Genomic DNA, 15,598 nt, shown 5'->3' with positions numbered 1-15,598 from the left:
CACACAACAGAAATACAGTTTGATCTTAGGTTAAAACAGCATGTACAAATTGATTATGGCAAATGCATACCTGTTAAACCATACACGGTATACGTATTCTTTTAATGGACACTCAAAGAATTGTAACAGAATAGAAGCTACATAATATATACATACACACGATCATGAATTACAATTAAATAACTCCAGTTCCAAACTATGGGAACAGGCCAAGTCAGTGGCCCATTGCATCGGTGATGGCTTGATCTTGATCTTGATCTTCTTATATACATCACTCATGACTAATTTTTTCTATAAGGACTGTGTGATGTCCTGACCGCTCATCAGTGTTGCAAGCCTTTTATAACAATGGTTGCATTGCAGCAGGACCCAGAGTATGAAAACAGACTCTCTATAGCTACTGGTTCATCGTATACTGTACATTCTCTTATTATCCAGTTCAGCTCAACAATATAATTTAATATAATAGCATTGGGCCAAAAGGGAGGAAACATAAGAAGTAGTCCAAGGGTAAAATACTTTTACGTCAAAAATGCCATAAAATTATTCTTATCTCGTTTCCAAAGACTTATCAAGCTAGGCACTATCTTCAACACATTAGCAGATATAGTGGAAACAATCCCAACGAAGGCTGTAATGGTGGTTCAGTGCATACATTATGACATGCCTGGCAACAAGGCAGCAGTACTAGTGATATCACCCAACAATTCATTAGCTACATTAAGGAAACCACCTGCTCAATAGATTGGTTAAAGGCATGCTCAACAGTCATTGGCTTTCCCACAAACACAACTTGAAAGCAAGTTAAGAAGTTTTGCCAACCACATCAAAGGCAAAGAGCATCACAACATGCTCCTTTTAAGTAAGGTGTGTATCCATGATCTGGACGTCATCCTTTAATTGTATAATATTAGTATCTTATTAATGGAGGTCTACACCGTAATGATGTACACTTAGATAACTTTTGGGATAAAGCAATGTGGTTACAATGGAAACTGATCATGATGATATTATGCTTGCCAATGAGGTAGCTAGGCAATTATAATGCTCTAAAATGCTGATGCAATAATGAGCATGGCAATTATTCTGCCAGAGATTAGTAGTAAGGAGTTGGATGCAAAGAACTTTAACAAAAATCATTCCACCATTCCAGTAGTCTATTCCACTGTTTATACACTCCCTAGCTTGCCAAATTAAAGCAGGGAACATGAATGGAGAGAAAGTAGAGAGAGTACTTACAAAAGTACATACTTGCATTCTCTTCTTATCCAATTCAGCTTGATGGTAGCATTGGGCTAAACGGGAGGAGACATAAGAAAGTGGCCAAAAGGTTAATTACCTATTTTTAGATCAAAAGGGCCATCTTCTTATCTTGACCCCCGAAGCTCTCAGCGCTCAAGCTGGGTAGAAATTAAAGCAGGGAGGAGGGTGGGGCTGTCAACCTTAAAGGCAAACAGAATCACAAAAGGCTCCTTTATGTATGTCATGCATGCATGATCTGATCAAGGTCATCCATCTTATTTAAGAGGACATGATGTACACTTTGCTAGCTATGTTTATGAAGAGAAGGCAATGCAGTTACCATAGAAACTGACCAGACTATATATGATTGCCAATGAGGTAACTGGCTTGTCAAGTAGTGTATATGTAAGCTTTACAATTGCCAATTGTTTTCATCAATAAAATGTAGATATAAATTTTAAGTGGAAGCTGTAAAGAAAGCAAATGGTTACCATGGTAACTGAGCAGACCACGTTTGCCAATGAGCCCATGTAGGTGGAAATTAATGTTCTCTATAAGTGCATGGTAATAATATTATTTTTGAGATCAGTGGTGGTAACATTAGCAATGTACATTGGAGAGATAATTGTGGCACAAAAACATGCTGCTGTACACAGGTGGATTGCATATGACGTACTGTCACAACACTTAATTATATAATTCGAGCTTATGCAAGTACCTATCATAGCTTCAAGTTATACATCAGATTTGCGTGACATCAATGACATCATAAAAGTAAGAATAAATATAAAAGCATGAACAGCACTTAACACACATAAATACTTTGATTAACCATTCGTCAATCATAATAGTCATCAATCGTAATAGTTTTTTTCACATCACAACGTCCAGGCTACATAGCGAACTCTTCATGTATCTGAATATGCTACAAGTAAGAGAAATAGAAAATTGCTCTACAATTGGAAAAAAAGAACTCACCATGACCAAACTTAATGAATGACATCACAGCCTTTGCAGAACGCGTACAATGTCATCATCATCTCCATATTATCAAGAGTCCATAATAATACTTATTATGGACTCTTGATATTATCCATAAACCTGCCGCTCAGAAGACTGTTTCATACTGTATGTACCAGTAACAATGTGATCGGCCTCACAGAAAGTCAACCCATAATCCACGTTGGCAAGGATGCAGAGTGAATAACCTGGAGAATCCAGCAGCCACAATCAGACACATATGACTTCCAGGGTAGGTCATGAGCCCAATCTGAAAGACACAACACGCCATTACAAACTTATAAACAATACAGATTAATTGAACCTCTAGCTTTCTACTTGGAATATAGGATCATACTAAACCTAAACTAAATACACAATAATGTGTGCTCCAAGTCATACAATAATTAGTCCTGTTAACAATCTTCTACATGCCTGTCAATATATCAATAGCAAATAACAATGTTGATACACTGACTAGGATCATTCCTGTGGCAGGGTGGTCAGAAAGAACTGCTGCAGAATAACAGTAGCATGGTGGAAGGCATGCTGCATACATGCTATATTGATTTGTGGGCTTCGGTAGTCTATCATGTAACACTTTCACATCTCAGAACAAGAACTACCCAGACTATATTTCACATACAGGTGTACATAGGTAGCCCCAGCTATAACTAGGCAGTGATTATATAGACATTAAGTCCAAAATTGGTTATATTGTGGGGATCGATCAATATAGGGCAATAACAACCACCAAGTTAGTACGACAACATGTAGTGAAATGTCCAACAATGAAGGGACCAATTTTAATGAGGTGACACACATCTTAACATTGCTACTATCACAACATGTAGTCTCATTAAAGTTTCATAGTACTACATACTTCCTCACATTAGTGATTAAATATTTCATTGCTTCAGCCACCATAGACCTACACATTGGTGAGTCATCATTAACAAGACGACTGGCCACTGGGATGAAAAAGTATGTTGCCATTTTGCAGAGGGTTGTCTGGTGAAAGCAAATATGAGCTTAGTAAACAGACCACAATTTTTTACCTTTGGGAGTTTAGCAAATATTACAGATGTTTCCAATACCGGCTCTCTGCCACCCTGCACCTCAAAGCTAGTCACAAAATATAAGTATGTAAACATAAAGTATTTTACGTACCTATATGAACAAATCAAAGTAAGACTAAAGCTTCTTCAGTTTATAGTCTGGGAGAAACTGTAGCACAGCATAGGTAGCACACAGCATGTCACTTAGGTAACAGTGATGATGACCAACCTTCCTGAAAAAAAAATTAACCACTCAAATTCATATGTAATGAATAGAGTGGCACAGTTATCAATTAAACCAGACTGTTCCAAGAAAGCCTAACACATCACAGGTTACATCGCACATTACCATGTACTATGGAGACATATACCCTAATTAGTAGTGGAAAGGCTGTTGTTTGGTGTTGATAGTCGTATACGTCTTCTTCAATGGACATGAACAATAGCTAAGAAGATGCGACATAAAACACTTCTTTCACACTCATGCACACACCTTAAGCTGTGCTTCACTAATCTGCTGACTGATGCAGTCCCTTACAAGTACTGCACCTACGTCAGCATAACACATACTACACTACTTACAGAAACACAATGGTGCAAACCTTGAACGCTGATGTTAATAGCTTTTGGTTTGAACCACTGGCAGAAGAATCCCCAGCTCTAGCATAGTTTCTCAGCACATCAACAATACACTTGCAGTTGTGTTTGAAGATTTGTTAACAGCTCAATCATTTTAAGATACTCATTGTCTTTGCTATCAACTTTTCCTCTTTTCAGCGAAGTCCATAAGATCTAATGAATATAAACAAGAGTTTTTAATATTTGTGAATTCTTGATATAAGAAACTTCAAACTTGTCTACCGATCAATCAATCACGAACACACACACATGGTTAACATTACAGAGTAACACGGCTAACATTTTGTAATTCTTAATACTCTAGCTGGCACATGCTTCAGGAAGTTTTGATGATGTAATTTCTCCTTCTCTTCTCTCTTCTGCCGTCACACCACACCAAACCAACACCTATACCACCATTGTTACCCTAGCAACAACTATTTTACTGGATATTGTTACCTCGCTAATGGTGACATCTAAATTTCCAGCAGTCAATTGGTCCTTAACTCTATTCAATAACACATGGATACTGTAACTAAGCACCTGCACCTGGTCCAAGAAAAAACTCTCAAGAAATCCTAAAATGTAGTCATACCTTGTATCCTTTTGTTAGCACCTCCTTCATCTCTTTTAATTTAACTTAGAAACCTGTTTCACTTGATCCGTAATGGGGTGGTGGAGCTACAAGCCACAAGGGTTGATTGCCTAACACAATTTAAGTCAGCCTGTGAGTGCCTATTATCAAGGACTTGGGTTCATGATCACTAGCTGTAATGAGATGATTAAGTGAGCTTTTCAGAGATGGTAAATTTACATGGTTGTTTTACCACAGATTTGTACAATGAGAACACAATAATCTACACATCCTACAGCTTTGCTCTATTGTTCTCAGCACTATAGTGCAGTTCTGTGACGAATACAGTGAAGCAACTGGTCCAGTGACATTATTCTACTGGTCAACCAATGTATGTCAAAGATAGGCCAGTTTGGCTTAGAGAATAATAAATACTCTTTGAACACTCTACTATATTATTGTCCACACAAAGTTGCTGTCACAAATGCATAAGTATAGTTACTAGCCTTGTGATCACAGAATTATGACCTGTGATATTACTTTGACCTCCCTTGAAATAGTCTACACATGCACTTGCCTAATTTTGGTAGCACAAACAGTGTAAATAAACAGTGCAAATTCTTGCTTTATACAATTTCGCACCTTATAAAGGTTAGTAAAAAAAGGTTAATGAATCCTTGGATATACTTGCTCATTATTGATTACAATGGATCACTTCATGTGATTATTTATTAACAACTGAAGTGCAGATCACATGTATCACTTCTGGGAAAGAAATATTGAATAAAAGTAGTATCGATCAGCAGCAATAAAGGGTATCCATGCAGCACAGAATATATAACTGGATACACTGGTATAAGGTAATATGGTTGCAAACTGATGACAAGGATACAAACTTGATATTGAAGAAGCAAAATTATGTATGGTCATGTATGGTGTGACTCATATAGAAGAATGCATGGACCCTCTTGTATATACAGTACAATTAAGAATTCTCCTTGTCATCAATGTATGAATACCTATAGACTATAACAACAGGTGTAGTCAATGTCATAATCCACTAATAAATAATAACCACCAGTCATGGCAACACACTAATCCACAGAAACATTTTCTTAATAATGCAAACATTATATTAATGCACAGAGATGACATGTACATTTGTAAGTGATAATAGATTTGAATATACATACACAGGTTTAACTTTCCCCAGTAATCATATCGCACACCTGTAGTCAAGACCTCTTGCTAGCTGTCAGACCTTCAGTGCTGGTCACTGTAAAGTATCAATCCAATTAGTACAATACATAATAGTTAAACACTACTGTGAATGCAATATGGATTAATGTATCACTTTCACACCTCAGATCAAAGGAGCCGCCTGGGCTACATTTCGTATGTGTGTCCTGTTCGTAGGGCAAACGACCGAAATGTAGCCGGCTACACCAGGCTACAACTGGGCAGCTGCTATATAGTCACGGGTGCCCAAATCGATTGTGGGGATTAGTTAGTACTCACGTGATTAGTATGCAAGAGTTGGATTTGGCCATGAAAACCACTCAGACTGAATGAAGCGTTTCGTTGTCCTCGCTATCCTGCAAGTTGAAAAAAAAGTTGGGCTAAGGTGAGAGCTGGTGTTCATCAAGCGTTGCTGCACGTTTTTGTATACGGACTCACCCCCATTACAAAACTACCACTCTACACGAAGTAACCACTCTACAAGCAAGCTTACCCATCTAGGTGCTTAGTAAACCGTGCAACTATTCCATAAACACTTCAATTGCACTGATTAAAACATTAAACTCGTGTAACCAAATTCTTCGAAATAACTCTAGGATTTCTCCGTTCACCATAACTAAACATAGCCAGAACGTATCAACTGCTGACCCATAATCGAATTTTTCAGACAGGTACATATAAAGTATCCAGTAGCTGCACTCATATTCTGCTGCAGGCTATTAGCCTGAAATTGTTACATATTAGTTGTAACACGGGGCAATTCGGGCTTTGCCTGATATGTATGCCCTCGGCCTGTGGCCTCCGGCTGTCGGGCATACATATCAGGCAAAGCCTTCATGCCCATGTTACAACTATTACTAACAACACCAGAGGTGTCGACTAGAGACCAATACAGCATGAGGCAAAGCTGAATGCTGTAATAGGCTTGAGATCAAGCCTGACTGTTATTTTGTCCATATCGCACAAGTGTGGTGATACTTTTAAAGCACTTGCTGGTCATCTTGTTTAGAGGATTTATTTCGCAATCTCAAACCACTTTGATGCAGTGCTGTAGGAAAAAACTGCACTTTTTTTCCTAGCTTTGATCTTTTCACGCAAAGTGCTTTAAAATAGGGTACAATGCATAGAACAGCACATATCATATATACATGTTGTGATGTAACACATAGTCCAGTAAAAACTTTACTAGGGCTTTGGATTTCATTACATTTTTCAGAAAAGGTTAAGGGAAAAGATATGCAGCATTCTATTACAAAATCATTATAAAGCGGACACCATCGCACAACCATGTTGTGTACTTTTACCTGTTATACCAACAATATTCTAAGATTCCTTCATATTGGCTTATAAAAATTTCCTAGCAGATTGCATGTTTTTGTTGTTGTTGTTTTTCTGTTTTGTTTTGTTCTTTTTTTACCTCAAAAATGGTAAAATAGTGTCTTATAATGTACATGTGATTTTTAATAGTGCCACGCCCCGGATCACAGCACACCTATACTATTAGCCTTTTATTTTGTTCAAAAGTGTATACAGTTCAGTCTACCTAAAAATGGCTTCAAATTGCACATTCACCATAGCAAAAATGATGAACAGCTCTGTGTAAGGGTATCTATTATAGGACAAGAAATGACCATCTATGTCAGACCATGGAGCCAGGCGCCAAATGTACTTTGTGGACTGGACTCATGGACTAGACTTTCCAAGTTTGTTGAAAATAGCTCGCAAACAATAATGCTTTTTTGTAACTCTTATAATACTAGAGATACCATTATCAAGCTATAACAACTGATACTGCCCTTCCTTATACATCACAACGGTTGCACATGCACTAATTTATTAGAATACTACTTAGGTAGCACAGAAAGTTAGGTTCCAGTGAGGGCAATTAGAAACAGTGGAAATGGAAAACTGAAATGGTCAAATCATCTTATAAATGTATCTTAGAATAAAAGCCTTGTTTAGTGCAGGGGCATAACCAGGATTCTCTAGAGGAAGTTCGAAGTGAAGTACAGAGGGAAGTTAGTTTGGTCCCCCTCCCACATCCGGTTTTTGGACAAAAATGATGCATGCACACAAAATTTGCCTTTAGGCAGTAACATTAAGTGACCTCTGTGTGCACTAACTAGCTGAAACCTACACACAGCTGCTTATAGACACTATAAACCTACTATAATATTAATAGAACTAGCTAATCTCACTTCTGGACAGCATCATAACTTCAATCTTTCTCAGTAGCTCACCGCACTTCTCCACACATCTGACCCATGTTGCGAAAGTGATCTTGGGAGGGTAAACATTCTTGGTCTCCTGTCATAGACAACGTCTTATATTCCGATATGTTCGAGACATCACGTGCCCTCATGGCCACGAATACAAGCACACGCATAGTGTAAATATATTATGAAGTATTCAACATTTATGCTGACCTGACACGTGTATAACACGACCACTGAAGTTTATTGCAGCTGCTGCCGTGTAACAGTCTTGTCTAATTTTGCGTTTAGTTCTCTGCCATTTCCCCCAGGTATCACGTGTGCGTTTAATCACGTGACATACCTACATTCATCATTGATGTTGAATTGTGTGATTTGATTTTCAGTTATGCAGGCCCGTGACAGCGTGCATCTATACCTGGAGTGCTCCAAGGCTGAACGTTTGATATGTATTGGTAATAAAAAAATAATCTGCCACTGAAAAGGGAGGTTCGGATAGGGGGTTCATCCGAACCCCCTCTGGCTACGTCCTTGTAGTGGCCACCATTTAAAGACCACCTTCTTATAAAGACTACTTCTGTACAAAGACCACATTGTAATTAGATTCTAAGATGGCTAAGGACCACTTTGTGGTCACCATTGATAAAGATCACATCTTTTTTACATGATAATATTATTTGGTCAGCTTCAAACATGTATTTCATGACTTATAATTAACAATGCCACCCAGCACTCAAGTTGTTGCTTAGTTTGTAACAGCATAGATATGGTACCATACAATAAAATTAATATATTCCATGCAATAAAAGAAATGTACCACTGTATCAATGAAAAATGAGGTCTTATACAATAGGAGATGATGACCTTAAGAGACTAGTCTTTTTTAGTTGTTTAGATAAAGCAATCATGACACACGTGAGATGTTTGGAACTATTATTGCTATGTGAAGAGGTGTTCATCATGTTGTAAAGAGGTGATCTTATAAAAATGACCATGAAGTGGTCGGCATGCGTTAGCCATCTTTAAGATCCAATTACAATATGGTCTTTGTACAGAGGTGGTCTTTGGTGGTCTTTAAAAGGTGGCCACTAAACAAGGATTTTACTCCAGGATACATTTATACGTAAGATGATTCGACCATTTCAGTTTCACATTTCCACTGTTTCCAATTGCCCCTCCAGTGAGGTTGCAGCCAGGTACATGCAGGTAGGTGTTAACATCACTAATTAAGGGTATGGCAACCATTTATGCTTGTGAATTTAAAATTTTATTAATTAAGGGCATGAGAGCTGTTTGGCTCGCAAGTTCGGCTTTGTCTTAAGGTAAAGACATTGCACGCTACTTAGTGCATGTGCAACCTTCATGATTTATAAGGAAGAGCAGTAACATTTGTAAGAGGTCAATAAAGGTGCCTCTAGTATCAGAAGATTTAATGAGTCTCACTGGTTAAGGGCCTTCAGAGAGCCTGCAGTCCACTACTTTAATACGAGCAGTGGAATAAGCAAAAAAACAAAGGGTTTTCACAACTTGCACTACATTGCTTATACACTCCTCACCCTTGTACAGTAATGCGACAGGGATATAGCAGAGACTGAAATTACAGTAAGACATCAGACAATTTTTGACCATTTTTAGCATTCGTCTGACCAAATGTAACCTTGGTCAGACAAAATGTCTGAACCATCTGAAATGTAACAAAAGATTTTTCATTGTCTTCCGGTTAAGTACAGTTTCTAATAAGCGAATAGTTGTTAGCAAGGTTTTTTGTATGTAGGCATACCCTAAACAGTGCCTGCTTTGCATAAATAAAAGCAAATATGTACAACGATGTCAAAAATGTCAGATCAAAGCCAAATATGTCAGAACATTCTTGGATTTGTTCTGACGCTTTGTCGGGACATTTTGTAACTGTAATTTCAGGCACTGTATAGCAATGGTTAGCAGCTAACATAGAGCAGCTAGCATGCATAAAGTCAGTCATTCTAAATTTCTATACGGTACTACATAACAAATGGTTTTTTTCCATGATAGCAGCATGGTATCATGATAGTCAATAACAAAATATCACAATATCAATACTTTCACATATCACGATATATTGCTGAAATGATAACATTACTCAGCCATAGTCTACGTATAAGCTAGTGTTGCGCTGATATGACATCTTGCCGATATTCCCATAACCAACACTTGGTAATAGTTTCAACCCGATAAACATAGCCGATCTGATATAGCACGGATGCCCATATGTCACTAGAAATTTGGTTGTAAATCTCCAACTTTGCTGGCAATAGTGCTAAAACAATAGCCAAAAGTACATTCTAGCAGTAATAACAATATTGTAAAGCAAAAAATGGAACTCCATGCATTTATAAATGTCGCTTGGTACACATTACACATGTATTTTCAAGCAAATGCAGATATCTGTATCTGCTGCATTTTCTGCATGGAGCTGATCTGATACCAATATAAAAATACTACCGATATATGGTTTTTCCAATAACCGATCCAATTATCAGTGTAACACTAATATGAGCACAATAATTAAGTTAATCTACTTGGATGCCCTATGTAGGTGCAGAGGACCACTTCTGTACATACAGGATCGATATCCACATCCTGCCTTGATCCACGTATGCATATCAGATCATGGCCTACAATAGCACAACAAAAAAATCACCTGTACAAGTTGGAACACCCTACTTATCAAGATAGAAGCCAGGATATAATTTTTTACAAGTTATTTAGGAGTCAATATTTACACGAACCTGGCACGTGTCTATTCAGGCCCAGGTATTTATTTCTTAGTATGCACTATAGGCCATACATTGCACGAAAAGTACTGATCAAATGGATACTGCAGGTTTTGTAATACTGAGCCAAAACTTGGTTCTCAACACAACATAGGCTTTCAACATCATATAACAGAGTGTCTCTACAACAATGTGTAACACTGTAACCTATATCATGCTGCTGCTGCAATAACTTTTTAGTGGTATATGAATTGTTATACTAAGGAAGCTCTATTTTACTTTTAAAATTAACTTTACGTGATGCCAGAATTGTATCTAAATCAACTACACCATACTTCTCAGTGACTTACTGTGCTACAGAAAAAAGAAGCTATGGCATACAGTGATGATACTCAACCCTTTAGGGCTTTCAACATGACAATGTAAACAGTCAACACACGGAGCTAGATAGTTATGTACTGTATGCCAAGGTAAATATTACATGAATTTATGGCCTTAATTGTGTGTTACACTTTGTGTCTTTGTACAATATGGATGTTAGAATTTGTCATGAATAGTGACAGACAGCTGGGGAGTATGGCGTTGTGACAAAGTGTTTATTTTAGTAAATATCTAGCGATGGCTTTACTTACTGTTTCAGCGGTTCACCATCTTCATGCTATGTACTTTAATGTATACTACAATGATATACCTGGATTTGTGGAAAGGTACTGATTACTATGATAAAATAACCTGCACTTGGTTGCCAGGAGATAAAAAAGAAATAGTGCATTTCATGAATATAATAATAAAGGAAATGTAAGTGGCTATGAATATTATACATGTACACCATAAAAATTTCCCCTAGTGTATATATAAGGAATGGGAATATATGCCTTTACAGTTATGTGGGTGATTATGTGTAACATAGCTACAGTGCAGTGACTAAGTTGATGCCATCCTAGCATTCCCGGTTATCGCTCGGGTGACATATTATTGTAATGTTGCTTTACATTAATTTTATAACTGAAGCAAGCTATCAACTTAGCTATGATGATATCACATCATTTTACATATAGCTAGTTTCTGTGTGCATTAGCTGCATCATACTGTCTACATTACCTGATACATGATGCACGCAAGTCTACATTGACAATATACAATATGGCTAATCTCAACTCTTTGGTCAGTCATGGATGACGTTAACACAGTATACTGTAATGTTGTGACCTCCCCTAGTCTCTGTTGAGGCACCACAGCCAACTGTGGTATAGTCTTTCCCTCAATCCTATAGCGGATGGTTGTACCAGGTGTTGGTCTTTGTGTCACTGCCACTGGGCACTTTCTGACAAGTGTATGTAATGTATAACAATAAATTACTGATTTTTGATTGTATATGTGTACTATCAATAGTTCATAATAAAGAGGTCTTATAGTATGGACTCTTGGTACAAGAGGTTATTGGTAGAACTTTATTGCAGGAAAAAAACATTAATGACACTTAGATGGTTTATTAATTGCAATGTTGGTTTACAGTTAAATGGCTTCTATCCATGCAAGAATTATGATGTTGTAAGAAAACAAAAATGTTTGGATTACAGCACTCTCGTATGGTGGTCTATAGCTAGTATCACATTAAATTTTTTTAGTTCACAGATTTACTATACAGATTTGGAGACCTGTATGCCTTAATAACATTATGAGACCAACTAGATGTGATCATCATTCACATGTAACTAGTAGCTAGTAATGTGCAAGGACTTGCATGAGGAATAAAGTTCTCCTAAAATTAGCTATTTGCTAAGAAACTGCATGAGTGAGAAGGGTGGTGGCAGCTAATTGGTCATATTCATAGAGTTGAAGAATTACACATAACTATATTCAAATGTTTTGGTAGACCTTTTGGTTAAATACATAAACTATAGCTACCTGCCCATTTCTTTGTTCTGTTGTAAATGAGTTTCTGGTCACCTCTTAGCAGCAATGTGTGAACAAAATTCTATCATGTCAGCAAGGTAAGAGTTTAATCTCAGAGGCTCGTAAGATGGAATGCAATCCATCTATGTACATGTGTCCTGCTTAACTATGTTACCTGATCCTGCATGGTGGTAGCTGCAGCTTTATGTGTTTAAAGTGTCAAGTGTTCACAATTTTTTCACAGCAATATGTGAAACACATTGCTCTTCAAAGCAGGCAGTGAAGTGTAGCTTAGTAATCTACTCTATGAATTTCCATACTGGGCATCCACCACAGCGTGTTAACGTTATTTCATTAGTGGTTATATCCATTTAGTGGCTTGAAGTAACAGCTGTTAGTGTGTTTGTGTCGCCAATGCTTGGAAGGGACTTATATCCTTTGCTATTCATTCATGTAAGCATGGTCTATAGACATTTTGAATCACAAAAAAACTTCTATAGCTGCTAACGGTCTGTCACTATCAAATGCATGAATTTTAGTAGGCACAATCAAAGTTTGGTAATTGTAAGGTTTCAGCCAGGGTTGATGCTCAGTTGCTGTTGTTGCTTCCTTGAGCAAGAAAGGTTACTCACATTGCTCCGGTTTACCCAGTTATTAAATAGGGACCTTTCTTAAATGGTGACTTTTTTGGTAGCCCTACTTTTAAATGCTTTTGGCTGAATACATATTAAACTATAACATTACTTTGTTCTGTTGTAAATGAATTTCTAGTCACCTGTTAGCAACTATTGTGTGCACTATAATACATAACTACATGTCAGGAACATGCATTAAGCATGTAACAAAGTAAGTTTCAATCACAGAGGCTCTTAAGATGGAATGCAATCCATCTATGCACATGTGTCCTGCTAATGGTGGTAGCTAGCTTTTTCTATATTAAAACTAACTTAAAAGTGCCAAGTGTTCACAATAATCTCCACAGTGATGTGTGAAGTATATTGAGCAAAAGCTCTTTGAAGCAGGCAGTGATGTGTAGTGCAAAAAATTCTATGAATTTGCATACTGGGAATTCACCACAGCACATTATTTCATTAGTGTTAATGGTTATATTCATTTTAATGGCTTGAAGGAACAGCTGTTAGTCTGTGTGCCAATAATTTGAAAGGACTTATACTTTGCTACTGTCATGCATGCATGCAAGCACAGACATTATAAATCACAAAAAAATTCTGTAGCTGCTAACAGTCTATCACTATCAAATCCATAACCTTTGGTAGGCACAATCAGTGCTTTGATACATGGAAAAATTTAATGTTGTGTAGTAGCTAGTATGTGTGTGTGTGTGTGTTTGTGTGTGTGTGTTTGTGTGTGTGTGTTTGTGTGTGTGTTTGTGTGTGTGTGTGTGTGCGAGAGAGAGAGAGAGAGAGAGAGAGAGAGAGAGAGAGAGAGAGAGAGAGAGAGAGAGAGAGAGAGAGAGAGAGAGAGAGAGAGAGAGAGAGAGAGAGAGAGAGAGAGAGAGAGAGAGCAAATGAGGCAGTTAAAATGAGGCAGTTAAGATAAGTGGTCTGAGTTAGGTAATTGAAAGGTTTCAGCCAGGTTTGATGCCCAGTACAGTTACCCAGGTGTTAAGTGGCAACCTAGTGACAACTGGGGAGGCAGACCATCCATAGCTCTGATATAACATATGTAGTGGGTGAAGGTACAGGTGATACTTAATTGGGCTGCCATGCCCACACATTCACATGAGATACTGTATGGTACACCTTTCTGTGAGCTACGTATAATACTAGTCCTCCCCTCGAAGGATTATGCTTACAATGACTCTTAGCACCAGCCTACATGAGTAGCTAGCACACAGATGCAGTCAGGTTGGCAAGTGGTAGCTGAAGGTATTGTCTTTTGTGTGCGTGTGTGTTTGTGTGTGTTGGGCTTTGCTCTATTAGTGTAGGCTAAGGCTGACTAAGAAGTTGACAGGAATGCATTCAAGTACATGAATATTTTTACTAATCAGTGTAGACAATCTAATTAGCCACAGTGCATCCACCCCACTAGCTATATGGCTGCGCATGGATGAGGTCACTGCTCTATCATGTTCGTATCAAGACACACGATAGTGTGTCGTTCGGCCCAAGAAGCCGGCGCGCCACACCGTGAGTATATTGACAGGAAGAAAGAAAACGTCATTTTCACACATTTGTATCTCGGTAATACCTCATCCGATTGGAACCAGATTTGCTGCAGAGTTGCCCTCCAGCTAGGGGAGTCTACATCCCAAATTTGATGGAAATCACTCAAGCCATTTCCGAGATACGAGTGGCCAAAGTTTCGTTTTTTTTCTTCGTTTTTTTTTTCTTGTTCTTCGTCTTTTCGCACACTTGCAAAAATTGCTATAACAAGCAAACGCGTACTCCGATCGCCTTGAAATTTGGCACACAGAAAGGGAGTCCAACGGCGAATCCTAGCATCAACTTTGGAACAAATCCGATGAATGGTTCAGGAGTTATGACCGATTATTCGCGTAAAACAAGATCGATTTGTTGTCACGCCTACAGGGTAAACCGCTTCATGGAATGAGTTGAAAATTGCTATGTAGATGGAGTAACCATCGTAGGAGTGCCTTTTAGTGGTTTGAAAGGAATCGAGATAAAGACCACGGAGATATGACACAAAACCCAACCTGTGTCACAATTACGCGATCGATTTTTAGGAATAATAAAGTATTAGTTTTCACGCCTACTAGGCAAACCGCTTAGAGCAATGAGCTGAAAATTATTATTATTATTATTATTATTATTAGCACTTTACAGTGACCAGCACTGAAGGTCTGACAGCAACATGTGCTGCAGCCTTAGGATTACCTACCCTACAAGGACTTAGATCTAGTGACTTAACTTACCGGCTGACTGAATAAGGTGTAACAGAAAAGGGGCCAAAGTAAGGAAAAAAATCCCTCCAGCCCCAGGATTCGAACTGCAGGTCACCCAATGTCTAGTCGGGGCCACACTC

At 38.0% G+C, this 15,598-nt stretch overlaps 1 long non-coding RNA gene across 11 annotated transcripts; it reads right to left on the bottom strand.

The window, feature by feature from the left end:
- Positions 1-1,983: 1,983 nt before the first annotated feature.
- On the bottom strand, positions 1,984-6,419 carry LOC136256579 (uncharacterized). Of its 11 annotated transcripts, none has more exons than XR_010701548.1 (13): positions 6,224-6,343; positions 5,685-5,767; positions 4,513-4,685; positions 4,377-4,466; positions 4,219-4,325; positions 3,902-4,091; positions 3,793-3,848; positions 3,649-3,745; positions 3,412-3,532; positions 3,300-3,366; positions 3,133-3,252; positions 2,221-2,512; positions 1,984-2,167 (listed from the first exon to the last, which is right to left on the bottom strand). It is a non-coding gene; the product is annotated as an uncharacterized lncRNA (long non-coding RNA). The 11 variants fall into 11 exon arrangements; XR_010701547.1 differs by adding an exon at positions 6,010-6,086 and having other exon boundaries at positions 4,513-5,767; positions 6,224-6,242; XR_010701551.1 differs by having other exon boundaries at positions 5,721-5,767; positions 6,224-6,238.
- Between the last annotated feature and the right edge of the window lie 9,179 nt (positions 6,420-15,598).

Source organism: Dysidea avara, chromosome 5, assembly GCF_963678975.1.
Source record: "Dysidea avara chromosome 5, odDysAvar1.4, whole genome shotgun sequence".
NCBI classification, from domain to species: Eukaryota; Metazoa; Porifera; class Demospongiae; order Dictyoceratida; family Dysideidae; genus Dysidea; species Dysidea avara.
This window is presented reverse-complemented; position numbering and strand designations above follow the sequence as displayed.